At 43.6% G+C, this 15,617-nt stretch overlaps 2 protein-coding genes across 7 annotated transcripts in view; one reads left to right on the top strand and one right to left on the bottom strand.

The window, feature by feature from the left end:
- HMG20A (high mobility group 20A) overlaps window positions 1–4,507 on the bottom strand; it is a 40,906-nt gene extending 36,399 nt beyond the window's left edge. Inside the window, exons 1-2 of one of the 3 annotated variants that reach the window (XM_080626584.1) lie at window positions 4,429–4,507; window positions 1,743–1,940 (exon numbers count right to left, since the gene is read on the bottom strand). The gene's annotated coding sequence lies outside the window, so the exon portion shown is untranslated. Of the gene's footprint in view, window positions 1–1,742; window positions 1,941–4,190; window positions 4,237–4,270; window positions 4,300–4,428 lie in introns of those variants that run through there. The other 2 variants (XM_080626585.1, XM_080626586.1) reach the window with 2 other exon arrangements.
- Window positions 4,508–4,741: 234 nt separating this feature from the next.
- PEAK1 (pseudopodium enriched atypical kinase 1) overlaps window positions 4,742–15,617 on the top strand; it is a 114,840-nt gene continuing 103,964 nt past the window's right edge. For all 4 annotated transcript variants that reach the window (XM_080626311.1, XM_080626312.1, XM_080626310.1 and 1 more), the window contains exon 1: window positions 4,742–4,920. The gene's annotated coding sequence lies outside the window, so the exon portion shown is untranslated. The remainder of the gene's footprint in view (window positions 4,921–15,617) is intronic.

Below are 15,617 nucleotides of genomic sequence, written 5' to 3' on the forward strand. Positions count from 1 at the left end.
GTGTCATGTAAGATATATGGTCCAGAAGACTGAAATCAGACAGCCAAAGTCAGCTACTGTCCTAGTCTCTTGCAAAAGAAAGCAGGATCATTTGTTTCTAGGATCAAAATCGTTAATGAGGCTCTGTGAAGACAGCTTCACACAGCTTCCATCCAACATTGAAAAGATCTAGTCAGCCATGCTCTTAATGTCATTTCTGAAAGACAAGTTTCCTTCAAAGTACATCAGCATTTGTGAGAGTAGGGTCAAGGAACAAGGAAGATTTCCTAATAAATTTAGAACTTAGTTGCATTCAATTATTCCACCATTACTGGTTTTGTTCCCCTGTAACACAGAATAAAGATTCCTCACAGCTAAACAGTCATTCAAAACTAACTCTAGCTGCAATTCACCTAAAGCTGTCCTTATCAAACTGCTTAGTCCTTCAAGAATAGAATGTCAGTCTTAGGTTTGTCCCTAATAGAGAAGTATGAACAATGTAAGTTATTCCTTTAATGACAATTAACCCTCTTTGGGATTAACTTGCATATAAAAAGCTTTAACAGACACACCCCAACAATCCCATTATGGAAGAGATTATTGCAAGGCTATACTCTGTTTTAAATTGCTTACTATCTGATCTGTCCCACTCGGACTAACACTGGCAATGCATGTATAAACTCAGATCCAGTTGTTTTGCCATCAAAAAATCAAAGATCAGCATCAAACTACACACAGTAAAAACTAATGGCTGTCATTTGAGCAAACAGCACTGCGACTGATACCACTGGAGCAGGAAAAAGCCAGTTCTGTAGTCAGACAGCAACACAACATTGCAGATCTTGACAATGGAGGCTGACCTACATTATTAACCAAAGTTTAAGTTACCAGTTGCACTGCATATTTCACACAGACATCAACTGGCCTCACCCACTTCTCATGAACAAATCCACTGGGGAAATAAGTGGTTTCTGAGAACAAGCTGTTCTTAGTAAATTCATACCTAGTGAACATTTTGAAGTGTTTTTATTCACCACTCTTCATGTCTTAAGAAGAACTGAAGTTTAACAGTTCCCATGAATGCAAGAAATACCCCCCTTTTCTTTCCAAGGGGGATCATGGAAGTAAAAAAAAAAAAAAAAAGCTTAAAGGAATGTAGAAAACAACCCAGTTTTGGGAGCTCTCCAAAACTAATCAAATTATAGATAGAAAGGGTACATGAACAACTAGCAAAAAAAGACCACCTTTCTTCATTCACCTTACTGTCCTCATGAGAGTTCCCTTAAGTTGCCCTTCTCTCTCACAGATCATTATCAGAAGAGTATCCCCACTGTTACAGGTGCAGCTTCTTCACCTGTGCTCTAACATCCAACAGGTTCTCACAATACAGGCCACAATTCTGAAAGAAATCAGCACAGCTCTGTGCACACTTCAGTAACAGTGAGTGGGAGTAAAGTTTTTCAATCACAGCGTGGAGAGGGCAGGAGGTACAACAAGAGTTCAGAAACCTGTATCAGCTTGTTGTAGTGAAACATGCTCAATTGACCTGCAACCTTTGTCCCAGTTAGTGGTAAGCTGGAGAAAAAAACTCATCCAAGAACTGGCCCTAAAATAAAACCTACTTAATCAAAGAGAAGCACTTAGTATGGAAGGCTGAGCTGCCTTTGGCAGGTCAAAAGTATCCCTTACTAACTGGGCACACCTTGATACTAAGTGACCTTGTATTTAAATACACTGTGAATAGATGCACTAACAAAACTTACAAAGTTAATGTGAATGCAGTAGTTTACAATTTTCTCAGTTCCTGTGCTCTGACACTAAGAACTTTGTGATGCAGGTACAAAGCAAAAGCACAGCTCACAGGCACTTTCATTCAGAGGCAGCATGAGGGAAATCAGCAGGTCTCTGCACAGCCGCTGGTCATCAGGTACAGAAAGCCTGGACTTGCCGAGGGAAATGTCCTGCAAGACCAGAAGACAGAAAACAGTAAGTATCTCTCTCCTCCTTGCTTGCTTTATTGCAAAGTATTACAATTTGTTTTAGTCATCTCCTCAGTCAGGTACACATGGAAGAGCTGAACCCTATTCTCAGGTGCTAAAGAAACATCGGTGTAAGAAACAAGACTTCCTTCCTTTTCTGAGCCATAAAAGGTGCATTACCTTCTACGTGCCACACCATGCGCAAAACCTAAGCTTTACAATCAAAACACACAATCCTCAGACCTTCTATTCTGAAAGTACCCTTTACAGAAAAGCAGAATTTTAAGACTAGTCTCAATGCTCTGCTCTAACCATTTGTAAGCCTAGACCTCCTTAGAATTGGTCATCTCAACCTCTATTCTGAAACAAGCCAGACTGCTAAGGGCAGAAAAAAAAGAATCAGCTTCCCTCAGTTTCCTGGACTCTGAAGTTACAGGATTTGCCAGTGATTGGTATAGTTTCAGAAATGCTGAGTTCCTCATCTCTTCTAACAAGCATATAACACAGCCGTGCAAGGCAAAAAAAGACAAACCAGCACTTCACTAATATCTTCAAACACCAGATAGTTTATGCACCTCCATATACAGCCTGGATTAAAAAAAAAAAAATAAAAATCAACGAAACCCAAACCACAAACCAAAACAAAAAAACCCAGCACACAGATGATGAAAATAAACTCTTTGTTTTCAACAGTTGGTTGCTTGCATTTTTCTGACATCAAGAGCTACCACTTTACAATAACATACAAGAACTTGCTAGAGCATGGTTCTCCCATATTATTGAGCCCAGTTCTGTCACTATGTGGCTTTAGCCAAGCTCAGTCCACCTACACAGTTTACTTTCCACAGCAAAGAATGATGTTTCCAAAGATCGAACAAGACTTGACCTGCTGACAAAAGCAGTAACTGTAAAGTTTCCCCTGCAGTGCTACTAAAGCAAAGCTGAGACCCAGCTTCTTCTTTGCTTAGAAGAGAGCAGCCCTAACCAAACTGTGAAAGGTTAAGGGCTCCAGAGCCACGGCCTCATGTTGGTCACACATGCAAGACAACCCCCTGAGATACAAGAAGAAAACTTTAATACATATTTTAAACTAGTGTTTATTTCATCTTTATCATTCCTTAATTTATACATTTCAGTACATTTTACAAAGTATGCAACAGTACAGTAGTACCTGTAGCACCTATATTGATAATAAATCAATAAAAATATATTGAATAGTTTGAATACATTGAATAGAATACATATATTGGGGGTGCCTGCTAAAAAGTGGGTCTTTATTGATAAGCATGTACAGCCCCACAAAAAATGGAGGCTGCATCTCTAGAAACCAGAAGCTCCCTTTGCCTGTGAACAGGATTTTCCTTTTTCATTTTGAGTAAAAAGGAGGTTTGATACTTGCCCTGCCTTCCCTCTTTTTTATAGATGCCACTAAGTTAACACCAAATTACACCTTCCTTTCTCACTCACAAGATGATTTAGGGGTTGTTGCCTTAGAACACCTCCCAGCAGCCAGCTCCACAGCTACTCCTAGCTCTCTCCAAAGGCCCAACACCAGGGCAGCACTCAGCCGTTTGCTCCAGGGAGGGCCAGGCCTGGTATTCCAGAGGATTTGAATGAATGGCGCCTCATAAGGCACGTGGCTCCAGTGTTTGCACTTCAGGCTCGGGGCTTTCTCTGCCACCTTCATAGTAAGAAACTTTAAGCGCCTCAGAAACAGGCACCTGAAGGTGAACACCTATTACTGGAAAGAAGTACTAGAACACCATACTATGACAAATGATCTGCTTGAGACAGAAACAGTGAATGGACATAATGAAACAAAAACCAAATAGAATTAAAGAACCATCAAATATTAACACCTCTTATCGCTTCGTGGGAACCGAGGGACGAGATTAAGGGTTATAAGGAAGCACAGAGGAAGCCAAATGCCCAGACCATCGCCCAGCTCTTCCCCCTCACCCAACGCGAGCTCTGGCGGACACCCCAGCCCTCCTCACCGGCGGGCCACAGCAAACGGGCATCGGCCGGCAAGCTCGGGGCGCGGGAGGCCGGCAAGGAAGCCGCGAGGCCTGGCCGCTGGGGAAGGCCGACCCCGGGCCGCCGGCAGCGCTGTGAGTGGGGCCGCTCCTCGCCTCCCTGCTCTCACCGCGGCTGGAGCGGTGCCCGGCGGCCCCCGCCCCAGTAGGGGAGAGGAGCAGAGAAGGGCTCACGGGCGCGTCGCTCCCGACTGACCTGCGGGCGGCGGCTCCCCAAGGCGAGGGGTCGCCCGCCGGACCTCGCTCCCCTCAGCCCGCGCAGCCGCTGCCGCCTACCTCTCGCGCAAGTCGCATTACCACTCTCCCAATCCCACTCGGATCCCTCCGCCACCGCCTCAACGCGGCCCTCCCGTCTTCCCCGAGAAACCCCGCAGGAGAACGCCCCAGCCGGGCCGGTGGCACCGGCCGCTGCCCTCCCGTTCCACCACCCTTACTCAGGAGCGCGGCCTGGGGCGGGAGCTCAAACAACGCACCGGGACTACTTTTTACGCGTAAAACGAGACCACACTATTTGTACACCTGCGCGCGCAGTCGGCGCGAGCCAATTTTAAAGGGGCCAGGCGAAGCGCGAGGCACGCCGGGAGTTGTAGTTTCTGAGCGCCGGGCCCGCCCACCGCGCACCACCCGAGCCGGCGCCACGCCCCCTCGCTGCTCCCCAGCCAATGGGCGTGAGAGACAGAGCGAGGGAGAGGAGGGGGTGTCCCCCCCCTCTCCTGTGGTGTGCGCGCGGGGGGCGGGGCCGGGCCGGGCCGCGGCCGGCGGCGCCCGGAGTTGGTTGTTGCGCGCGGTCGCAGCCCCCGTCCCGGCGGTTGGTGCCTGCCTGAGGGAACCGGCCCCTACGGAGCCTCTGCAGCAGCGCCGCCTCCGCCGCCTCCCCTCGCCGCCTGCCCGCGGGAGGCGCCGCGGGGCCGCGGAGCCCCTGCCAGGTGAGCGGCCGGTCCGAGCGCGGGGCGCGGAGGGGGGTGATGGCCCCTTGCGCTGTGAGGGGAGGCCGGAGGCGGCTCGGGTTTCCTCCGCGGGGCCCTGGCCGGGGGCAGCGGGAAGGGGCCGCGGCGGGCCGGGAAGGGGGGGGTCCTCCCCGCTCTGCCTGAGGGGGTCCCGGGGGCGCCCTCCCCCTCAACGAGCGGCGCTGGTCGCTCGCTGCGCCCGGAGCGTCCGGCTGGCGCCGGCAGCCTCCCCGCGGCCCCCCGCGGGGCCGTGCGACGCGTTCGCCCCCTCCGAGGCGAAGCGCCCGCGGGTCGCTGCCGACAGCCCCCTGGGCTCGGGTGGAACTTGTGCGCTGGGACCCCCCGCCCCGCTGCTGGGGAGCGCTGCGCGGCTCCCGGGCGGACACCTTCTAGGAACTGCCCGGTAAAGCCGCTGTGGGTGCCAGGTGGATGCTGTCCCTGTCGGGGCTCCGTCCTTACCCTGTTATTATTGCGAATTCCTGACATGAAAGGCTTTACGCCTTAGTCTGTACGTGTGTAGCGACATTCCATCCTCTGCAGGCTCTCGGTGCTTCCTTTTCTCTTGAAGGTTATTTTGGAGTTGTAGGTGGGTCGGTCTCTGTGTCTGTTTTTATTGCGGGAGAAGCTGAGACTAAACTGGAAGGGCTGGGATTTGGGTTGGGACAGCAAGTGAAACGATGTAAATACATTGCAATGCTTTAGTTACTTACCGGACGGCTGATACCTAACACAGACTGGCCAGGCTGCTCTTAGGTGAACACAAGGAGGAGGAGGAGCGTTGCCTGGTGGATCTCTGACCTCGAATTTAATAGGGTTCCCTTTTTGGAGACCGTGATTTCTGTTTACTGTCTTTGATGTTTTATTTCGCAGAGCTTGGCTTTCATTCTTCTTTAAGTGCTTCATAACGGGCTCCAGAGTTTTTCCCCTTACTCGTTGTGGCTTAAAGGTGGTCCGGTGTCTGTTAAAGCACTTTATTCTCAGCTATTTGGGGAAAAAAATAATACACGTGTTGTATGGGTAGGAAGAAAAGAACACTCAGTTGTTTTAGGAGCCAAGGCTTTGTGGAATTCCAGTAATTAGGTTCTACAGTTACAAAGTTTACTTCGACTTGTCTAAAATTGCCAGCTGAACAACTACCTTTGTTATACGTTAGATGTATTTAATTCTGTATGACTTTTGTTGGACTCACAACTTCATCCAGACAGTTTGATACCGGTGGTGTAGCAGAGCAGGAAATACTTGTGGATGTTTTATTTGGTCGTTTTGACTAGTTAGAGCTCTTAATCTAGTTTCACACTGGCTTAAAAGGTTTTGTCTGTAAAGTGGCTAAGATGACTTATCCAGATGAAGCATCTTCCTGGCAGAGCTGCTGCTCCAGTGTGTTTTCAGGAAAACCTCATTTTGTCCTCTAAAATGTAGAACTGTGCAAGAAGCGAATTACCAATTTTCCATGAGTAACTTTCCATGATTAATCTTACGTATTCATTTTATGATGGTTTTACCTTATTGTTAGGATATCTCAAACTTAATTCGCGGACTTCCTAAATTACTTTGTTGGAATGTTCTGTTTGGCTTGAATGGCTCTTTCTCACCTGAACAGCAGTGGAAGGAGGTGCAGAGTGTGATTCCCGAGGCTGGGCTGCAGAGCGAGGAGCCAGCAGCCTTTCCTGCCTGGCCTTCCTGCAGGCAGGCACTTCCCCCAGCTGCATGCGTGTGTAAATGAGCAAGTGATAAGAAAGTGAGCTTCGTTCCCGATGCAACATTTGCATCTCCTGTTTCAGAACGTTCATTAACGATGTAAATAAACACACAGTTATTTCAAACCAGCAGTGTTCCCTGTGTATTGGTAAGTCTTGTAGTTGCTTCAGTGAGAGAGAGAGCAAAGAGGCAAAATACCATTTCAACTTCCCAGGTAATTTATGCTTCTGACTTTTCAGCTCTTTAGGAAATCTGCTTGCAAACACATTTACCAAACTATGCACGCTTTCCTCATTAGTTTCCACAGAGCAGAAGTAGTTGGAATCATAGAATAGTTAGGGTTGGAAAGGACCTTAAGATCATCCAGTTCCAACCCCCCTGCCATGGGCAGGGACACCTCACACTAAACCATGGCACCCAAGGCCTCATCCAACCTGGCCTTGAACACTGCCAAGGATGGAGCATTCACAACCTCCCTGGGCAGCCCATTCCAGTGCCTCACCACCCTCACAGTAAAGAATTTCTTCCTTATATCCAATCTAAACTTTAAACTTCCCCTATTTAAGTTTGAACCCGTTACCCCTTGTCCTGTCACTACAGTCCCCGATGAATAGTCCCTCCCCAGCATCCCTATAGCCCCCCTTCAGAATCATTCATTAAAAAAAATAATTGGGGGAAGGGGGGGGGGAATGCTGTTTGCCGAAATGGCTCCTAAATATTTTCTTGCCTAAACAGGATAGTAAAGTATTAAGATCACTATTGTAAGTTATTGATTAGGGTCACAGACATTGGTAATAACTGTTACCCTTCTGTATTGTGCTAGGAAAAATGTGTATATGAAGAGCTTACTGTAAGTTGACAAGTTGCAACATGTTTTCTCTGCCTTGTTCCTGAAATTACTCTCCTATGTCTCTACTTTCCTTTTTCCTGTTTAGTCTTTGCTCTTAGGTTTCCTTTTTTCCTAGAGCTGCCCCTCATCCCAGTTTAGAATTAGACACTCCCATCCCCATTGGCTGCCCGTGTTTTCTTTCCCCTTTTCTCCATGGGGATCCGCAGCTTTACTCCTTGCTGCTGCTTCTCTTGTTCCAGTTGCTTTCTGATGAGGTGGGATTTCAGGTGATGTTAACTCAGTGGTCCCTTCTGGATTTTTTTGTATGGGTGGCCAGCCATGAAGAGAGAGCCCCAAAGGTCTAAACTGGGCATTGCTAGGTGCAGATCAGAGATGAGGTCTGTCTCCTGCCAGCGTCCACACTGTTCCCACTTCCTGTGCTGCTGCAGCTCCCGAGGAATCCTGCCGAGCTGCTCCCTCCCGTGTAGTCAGTGTGTCATAGCTGACATTCGGGTATGGGCACACTATCGAAATTCAAATGATGTGGGTCTAACGAGGAGATAGTGTTGCACTGTGAAAAGCACTGTGAATATTGTGGGGTTCATGCAATGTGAAAAGTGATTGTAAAGAAAACACCTGACATGGGGAAACTGGAAAGAAAACTTCCTTATCTTTCTCCTATTAATATGTGATAGCTCCAGATGTTTTTAACCTACTTACAGTACAAAAATCATAAGCTGAAAAACGTGTTGTGCTTTATTAGTTGAACTTTGAAAGTTCAAAGAGATAATGTCAGGTTCTTTGGAAGCCATAGGGAGTTTTTACTGGCTGGTAGTGGCAGCCAAAAATCACCAGTGAGGCAAAATCCGCTTGATATGTGCATAAAGTAACATGGATTTTGGAGGGGGAGATGTGTGGCTCCAGTCCTCAGCCAAGGAAAAGAGGCTTCAGATTCTCCATGCTAGTACCAGAAAGGGTTGCAGGAGCATGGTGCCACTTTCTGTGACTGCATGACCTGTGATAGGCTGGTAGAGACCTTGTGTGCATAGAGGGGGTTTGGGTATTACCAGTTCTCCCACCCCTCTGTGCTCCCACACATGGCCACTCTTTAAGGGCTAAGCATCGCACTGGGATTTACATTGGACTAAGGCTGAAATACTTTCATTGTTTCATGTGTATCAGCACAATAATGTAGAATTTTCATTACCATCCTGTTTTACATTTCAAGTGGAAAAATGCAGCCTGCAAACTGGAATAAGACTTGCTGGTTGACTTTCACTGGTTTTAAAGCAAGGTGAAGGAGAACAGGTAAGCAGTATACACTGAGAAGAATACGAGAGCTGGAGTATTTCTGCTGTGTTAAGAGACAAGGATAAATGACTTTTTTTGCTTGGTAACAATTCTGATTAGTTGTCCAATATTTGAGCTGTAATTTCAAAAAAGCATGGTTTAGTGTTGTAGGCTCTGTGTTTTCTTCTGCGTTTCCTAAATCAGAAGCAGGAATGACCAAGCATGTGGGAAATTTTCAATCTTCCTTTTTCCTAAGATATGTAAGTGGCTGAGTCACTGAAGAAATTTCTTTCCCCACATCTCTTTAAGTGGACTGAGTTGGTTTGAGATTGCCTGATTGTTGAAAATACAGACAGAGGAACGCTGCACAGTGTATGTAGCTCTGAGGTCACTTTCTTTAAATTGATTTTCTTATGGGACCCCATCAGCTCCTTACAACAGTTACCGTGTTAGCTCACCAAGTTACAAAACAGCTTTACCATAAATGTCCTTGGGTTTGTCTGTTCAGATGACATGAAGAACATCAGAATTTCAGAACCCCTCTAGAGCTTAGTTCAATCTTTCTCTCCTCCCTATAAACACATACTGCTGTGCAGGATGAGTACAAAATCGGTTTGAAACCACACCACTTGAAAAAGTATTTCATAATCAGTGTGTAACTGAGGCGTTTTTTTAAGCTTTTGATTCTGGGGAAAGTTGTCACCCTGACTAGTTTCCCCTTTGTGTGAGTTCTTGGGTCCCATAGCAGGTTCCCTACCCATAGCTGCTACGTATGGGCCTGGCCTTAACCAAGATGCTTTTGCATGAACTGCAGTGGCAGTAGCAAAGATTACAATGACCGTTATTGACATCTGTACTTTGATCACCAAATAGCGACCTTTGTGTTTAAAGGATGGGTAAATATGGCATGTAAAAAGTATTTGACAGCATTGATTTGTCATAATACCTTCAGAATTCATGGTTCTTTTTGCTCAGGGGTAGGTGTTAGTTGCCAGTTTTTAGAGGAGGGGATGTTTAATTTCCCCATGAAATGAAACGCTAAACAAGGGGAAAAATATTTAATTCTTTTGAAGTGCACAAAATGATAAATATTACCTGGTAAAGTTATTTTTAAATCCATTTGTAGGCTTTATCCCACAGTTTACTTTAGAATAATACTTAAGTTAAAAACCCTTACATGCACTTAAATATAAATGCTGAAAAATGCTCAACCATCTTAATGCGCAGTCACTGGTGACTGCAGGAGACATTCTCACCCAAAGGTTTTGAAATCGCAGTCAAGAAATGGATAAAAATCCTGCCAGGCTAAACATTGTAGGCTTCTCGTGTTACTAACATCTTGTCTGAGACACCAGTTCAGTGGGGTGCTAAAAAGGAAGATTGCTGACTTAACGAAGTTAGTGCTATTTCAGCAAATATGCTACTAGCACATAATTTGCCAAATGCAACCTTATTGGTGTTCAAGAAGATTTGGATTATTATATTATTCCATAGAATAAGCTATGTAGTGATACAGTCACAGTTTGGCCTTACGTGTTTTTGTAAAACCAATAAACAAGTGCAGATCTCAATCCTAGAATGTTCTTTCTTGGATGAATGCCTGTATTTATACAGGCCTCTCTACCAAAGGACGAAGAAGGTGTATAATACAAAAGGTGTACATTCTGCATGTATATATTTATATCCGGTCTTCAAGCTCTGCGGCTCTTGCTGTCAGAAAAACCTACATATGCATTTAAAGACATTTAAATGTACAGGATAAACATGAACAAATACAGGCATCCTTCTGCATTGACTTCATGTATGTTCCCTCCCACTGTAAGTCTCTGTAGATATTGCAGATGCTCTTGGTGGTGTCTCAGCTGACAAATAGCCTCTTGGTGAGCATTGTTGTTTTGCTTTTATACTACTTGTTGTCCTTTCTGTGGGCTCTTTTAATGAACAGTTAAAAAACCCCATAATTTCCCCCAAAATTGGCCAGTAAATTCAGAAACATGCATGCCTGAAGGTAATAGAGACATTCAAAAATCCTGTAACTCTTGGGTTGAAACTGTCCTTGGGTAACCACTGGTCTTATAGCACCTTTATTCCTTGGGCAAGTTTTGCCTTTCTACCTTCTATTAGCCTTAATAGTCTTCTGCAGAATAACCCCAGAACCTGCTTGAAATCCTGTTAAAAATCACTGATTCTCTCTGTAAAGGCTCAGAATTACATCAGTATTGCTTTAATAAACTTGGAAGTTTAATGCAAATATGGACAAGGGCAGAGAGAATGAATGTTAGTATTGAAGTTTTCCGTGGAGGAGTAAATCATATTGTGTAACTGTTTTTCCATTTGCTTTAAGCCTCACTAATTGTTGTTTCTCTGCCTCCCTCATCCAGATTGGGTAGTTTTCCTTAAAAACAGGTTGCACAATATTCCTCAGTCTTGAACTTTTATGTCTGTAACTATATGGTTAAGGACTGTGACTCCTACTGTTTGGAATGATCTTTGAAGAAGATAGTTTATTTAATGACTTTTGTACTGTAAACTGTAGACATTCTATGTTTTTAGAAGCAGGGAGATGGCTCATAGTAAAGATGCAGAGAATGTGGGGTATGTGAAAACCCTCAATATGAGCAGTTACACATGCTTCGATCTGGCAACAGTTTGTAGTCTGTTATAGTCAGCGGAATGACTCGCTGAACTTGGTGTTAAATTTACATCCAGGGCATAAATGACCATTATTTTAGAGCTTTATACCTATAAAATTGTATTTTCATACTCTGTGTTTTGTTGTTTGGTTGGTTGGGTTGGATTTGGAAGCTTAAAGCAATGGAATATCAGATTCTGAGCAAGAAAGCCTCAAGCCTGCTCTGCTGCCAGTGAAGCTGCCAGTAATGTCTCCTTTCGATTATAACAGCAAAGTTTTGACAGGATTATGGCAGGCCTTCCTAAAAAGGGGCAGACTCACATTTGAAGGTCACTGTCCCTGGCTACAAAAGATTGCTTGGGAAGTGCAGAAAACAAAGGTGTGTTAGGATAAAGCTTGCTGAAGCTTGAAGTGCTCCTGTGCCTATGAATTTTGCCTAGTAGGTATTTCTTGTAGAGCAAAGACAGTACCCCTGATAGAGAAAATGTCAGTACAAGCAGAGCTTAATGTACATTTCATTTACCTTGTAATCTATTGGTTCTGGCTGCAGTATCGTAATTGTCATCTTGCTCCATGAACCTGTTGGCAGGCAGGGTGCTGGGTCATGGTTCCTTACAAGTTAACCCACTTATCTCTTCCAAAGGTGGCTCTTTTAAGAGAATTGCTGAGAAACTGGTACCTCAGAAGGGTTGTTGCAGGCTGGTATATAAAGTACCTGTTTCTAGCAATTGATAGAGAGATACTGTTAGTAACAGTTGCCATGAAAAACCTCCCGCAACAGCATTGCAGGTTTAAGGTGAGATTGCAAAGTGGTTAGACGGAGATTCCTCAGCTGCACTGGAGCTTTAGTCATGGTGAGTTCTCCTGTGTTCCGTGTAATTATCTCTGTTTTTCTGCTTGTTGGAATGTGAGAAGGGTTTGATTGTTTCAATTGTTTGTGCAGTTACTTCCAAAGAGAGAAGCTGAATCAGGTTCCTTTCTGATTGGTATTGACTCTCAGCATCAGTATGGTATTCAGTAAATACCTTCTTTAAATACAGTATTGCAAATCATACTAGATTGCATCATAGTGCAAATAGCAAGAAGTTGGGGCATTGTAATGAAAAAAATATAAGCCAGGTTCTTACCACCACCACCCCCTTTATTTTTTCTACAAGGCTGTAATTTCTCTCTGTAGTGCATAATGGTGACAGCATTGCAGGCTTTTTTCCTACTCTGTCCTTTGCAGATTGACTTTGTGGCTTATGGTTGTACATTATCTTTGTTTATCAGCATAAATCAACAGAGCTATTCCTGAACAATGGAGATAGCAGCAGACAGACCTTTTGAAGACACGTTTGCGGACTGAGAAACAGTGTTGTATAGAAACATGTTAAAAAAGATAACCAGCATGGGTTATCACGGGGTTCTGCTCAACCCCCTGCAGAGGAGATTATGGAAAGGCTGTGTAATGGTATTTCTCAAACATTCCTACACAACTGCCAGGGCACTTGATGTGCGTACGCTAATAATTCTTATGGGAAATAACAGTAAACAGGTGAAATACCAAAGCAGCAGCATTTAAACATAGGTGGGATTTAGATTTCTTAAGATTCCAAATGTTACATAATTGTTTTCTTCCCAGAGTCAAGTACCTGCAGTTATCTGCATATGAAGTCACCATCTGCCTACATAGAAAGCTGACTTTGGGTGCCTTCATACAAGAGTTAAGCATCCAATCCAAGTATAATCTGTAGAACACAGAAGGGAATATTAATTCACATGATGAATAATGTCTTCAGTGGCAAGCCCTGCTTCCTGAGAGAGGGTTTGAAGTTCAACCAGTAGTCCCTGAAATTGTATAATATGCCTAACACAGACATGTTCTTCTTGTGCTGCCTGAAGGAGCTGGTGTACATTTTCCATCAAACAATAATCACAAAGACTGTTCAAAATACATTGGAAGAATCAGAAGCCAGTTTGGGTTCATTGTTGCAGTGATTGTGCTGACTGCAAATAGCTGAGTTGTGGGTAAAAAACCAAATACTGAACAAGTGAAATAATTGAAAATCAGTGTCATTTTCTAAACAAATACATGTTCTGCTTTTCCCCAAATTGCAGTGTTATACTTTTTGGTGTGCACACTATAGAGGAGTGTTCATCAGCTGTCTGTATCAAAGTCAGTCTCTCTCTGGATATGGCCTCTTGGATTTCTCCTGCTTGTAACAAGCAAGATAGTTGTCCATTCCAGCTTGTACTTCAGGTGATATGGGAACACTTTAGATAAGATTTAAAACTTTATTTCTTTCCTTTTTGTGACCATAAGGCAATAGAGGGTTCCTTGCAATTTTTATTTGGCTTTTTCCTGCCAGTTTACAAAATGTCTGTAAGTAAAGTATCTGCACATCGCAGCTGCTTTTAACTCACTTGATTTTGCCACATGGTTCAAAGGGGTTTTTTCCATCACTCTTATTCTGTGAGCTCTCCCAGAAGTTTCAGGGGCAATTGTTCTGCAGGGAAGATCAATTCTAGGATTTGCAGCCATCAGTCTGTACCTCTAATGGTTTTTCTTGAGCATGCTTGGCTTTTTCTTGGTGGTGGTTTTATGATCTGGTTTAGAAGGAAGAGCTGTCATGCCACAAAAGAAACTCTCTTTGTTAGTCTGACAGGTGAACTAAACCTCAGTTTCTATTCTGAAAGCTTAGAAAGTACAAGGAGAATGGACAATCATATCTTCACAAGTTGCCTTCCTCAGGCTGATAAGTAACATGTTATACATCACATTAACGCATCACTTCCACATCCTTGGGTGGACATGACAGTGTCGTTTAAGAACAGAAAACATGCAGAGAGCAAAAGGGATATGATTCCTGGGATTAATTGAGCAGTACCTGAAAAATCAGAAATCTAGCCTTTAGTAAAAGGGAAAAAATACTGAAATATAAAGTCTGCTTTTTTTATTTTTGCCATAAGAGAGAAAAGTGAAGGGTTCTCATAGTAAAGATATCTTTCTAAATGCTGCTTTGCAAATTGGTGCAACCCTGATGTGTCTGCCCTGTTTTACAGGCGATGCTGGGACCTGTGATAAGCATTTCCTTTTGGAAAAGCTGTACCCAATGTGAAAACAGAGGGAACATAATCTCTTCTGCCTCTTTAAGATGTGTTGGAATAAATGTGTCTTTTTGAAGGGTTTTTTTGCATATTTTTCAGATGAGCAACTCTTGAGCTTTGTGCTTTTTATTACATAACTTTTATGGTTGTAATGTTCTGAGCATGAGCTCAGGTTTTTAGTTTGGGTTTAGTAAAGTATTTGCTGCTTTATTTGCTGTAAAACCTGAGAAGAGTTCCTGTCTTCCAGCTCTGTAAGTTCATATGGGAGGCTTCAATGTGCAGCCTTCAGAATACAAAATATTTTCTTTAGTACTTTTAGAATTCCAGATCATTGGGACTTTCTCTATACAAGATTATAACTTTCTGGGGGTATTTTGGCACAAACTGGAAGCTGTTAGGTTTTGCAACTTTTGTTTGAATTACTTAGTTTCTCTGCTTTTTTTCTTCTTTCACTTCATAATTAGAGGCTAGTGGACAAAGCAGACTTGGGACTGAAGGCACCAATCTGGTATCTGGCAAAAAGGCTAACTTAGAGAAGTGACTGTGCCTGTTTTGAGAGGGGAAAAAGTCCAGGAACTGGAGAAACAGCTTTAGGAGCTGTGGTTTATTTTGTTGTTTGGTTCTGTAAGCTAGTCATTTCTGGCACTTCCATACACCAAATTCTGCTAATTTGTATCTTACATTTAATAATGTAGTGTTATAGTTTTATAGGAAACAGTTGCTAACAGACTCATTCTAGTATTTGTGAAAGTGAAGTTATATAATTTTCTTTGATAGTTGAAGAGAGCTGTCTGATTGGAAATATCTTTGGCCATGAAGATCTTGGACAGACATGATCATTCTATGTTGTGTTGCTTTGAAATCCATAGGTTAAGAAAAGATTTATAACTCTAAATCAACTTTTTAGGGAAGAACTGTTAGGAAGAAATGCATTCTGCAAACTTTACTTGAAGGAGGAGACATGTTTGTGTTCTTTTCCTACTGAGAACTGTGTCTGAGCTCAAATTTGACTGGATGTGTATATGTATATCTTAAAGACATATCTATGTTGAAGTGGCTATTGATACTGTTTTAGGAAGTACTGTTAAATCTCCAGTTATATTCGTATTTCAGGAAGAGCCCATTTCTATCTGCAGA

The sequence above is a fragment of the Psittacula echo genome (assembly GCF_963264785.1).
Source record: "Psittacula echo genome assembly, chromosome: 10".
Taxonomy (NCBI): domain Eukaryota; kingdom Metazoa; phylum Chordata; class Aves; order Psittaciformes; family Psittacidae; genus Psittacula; species Psittacula echo.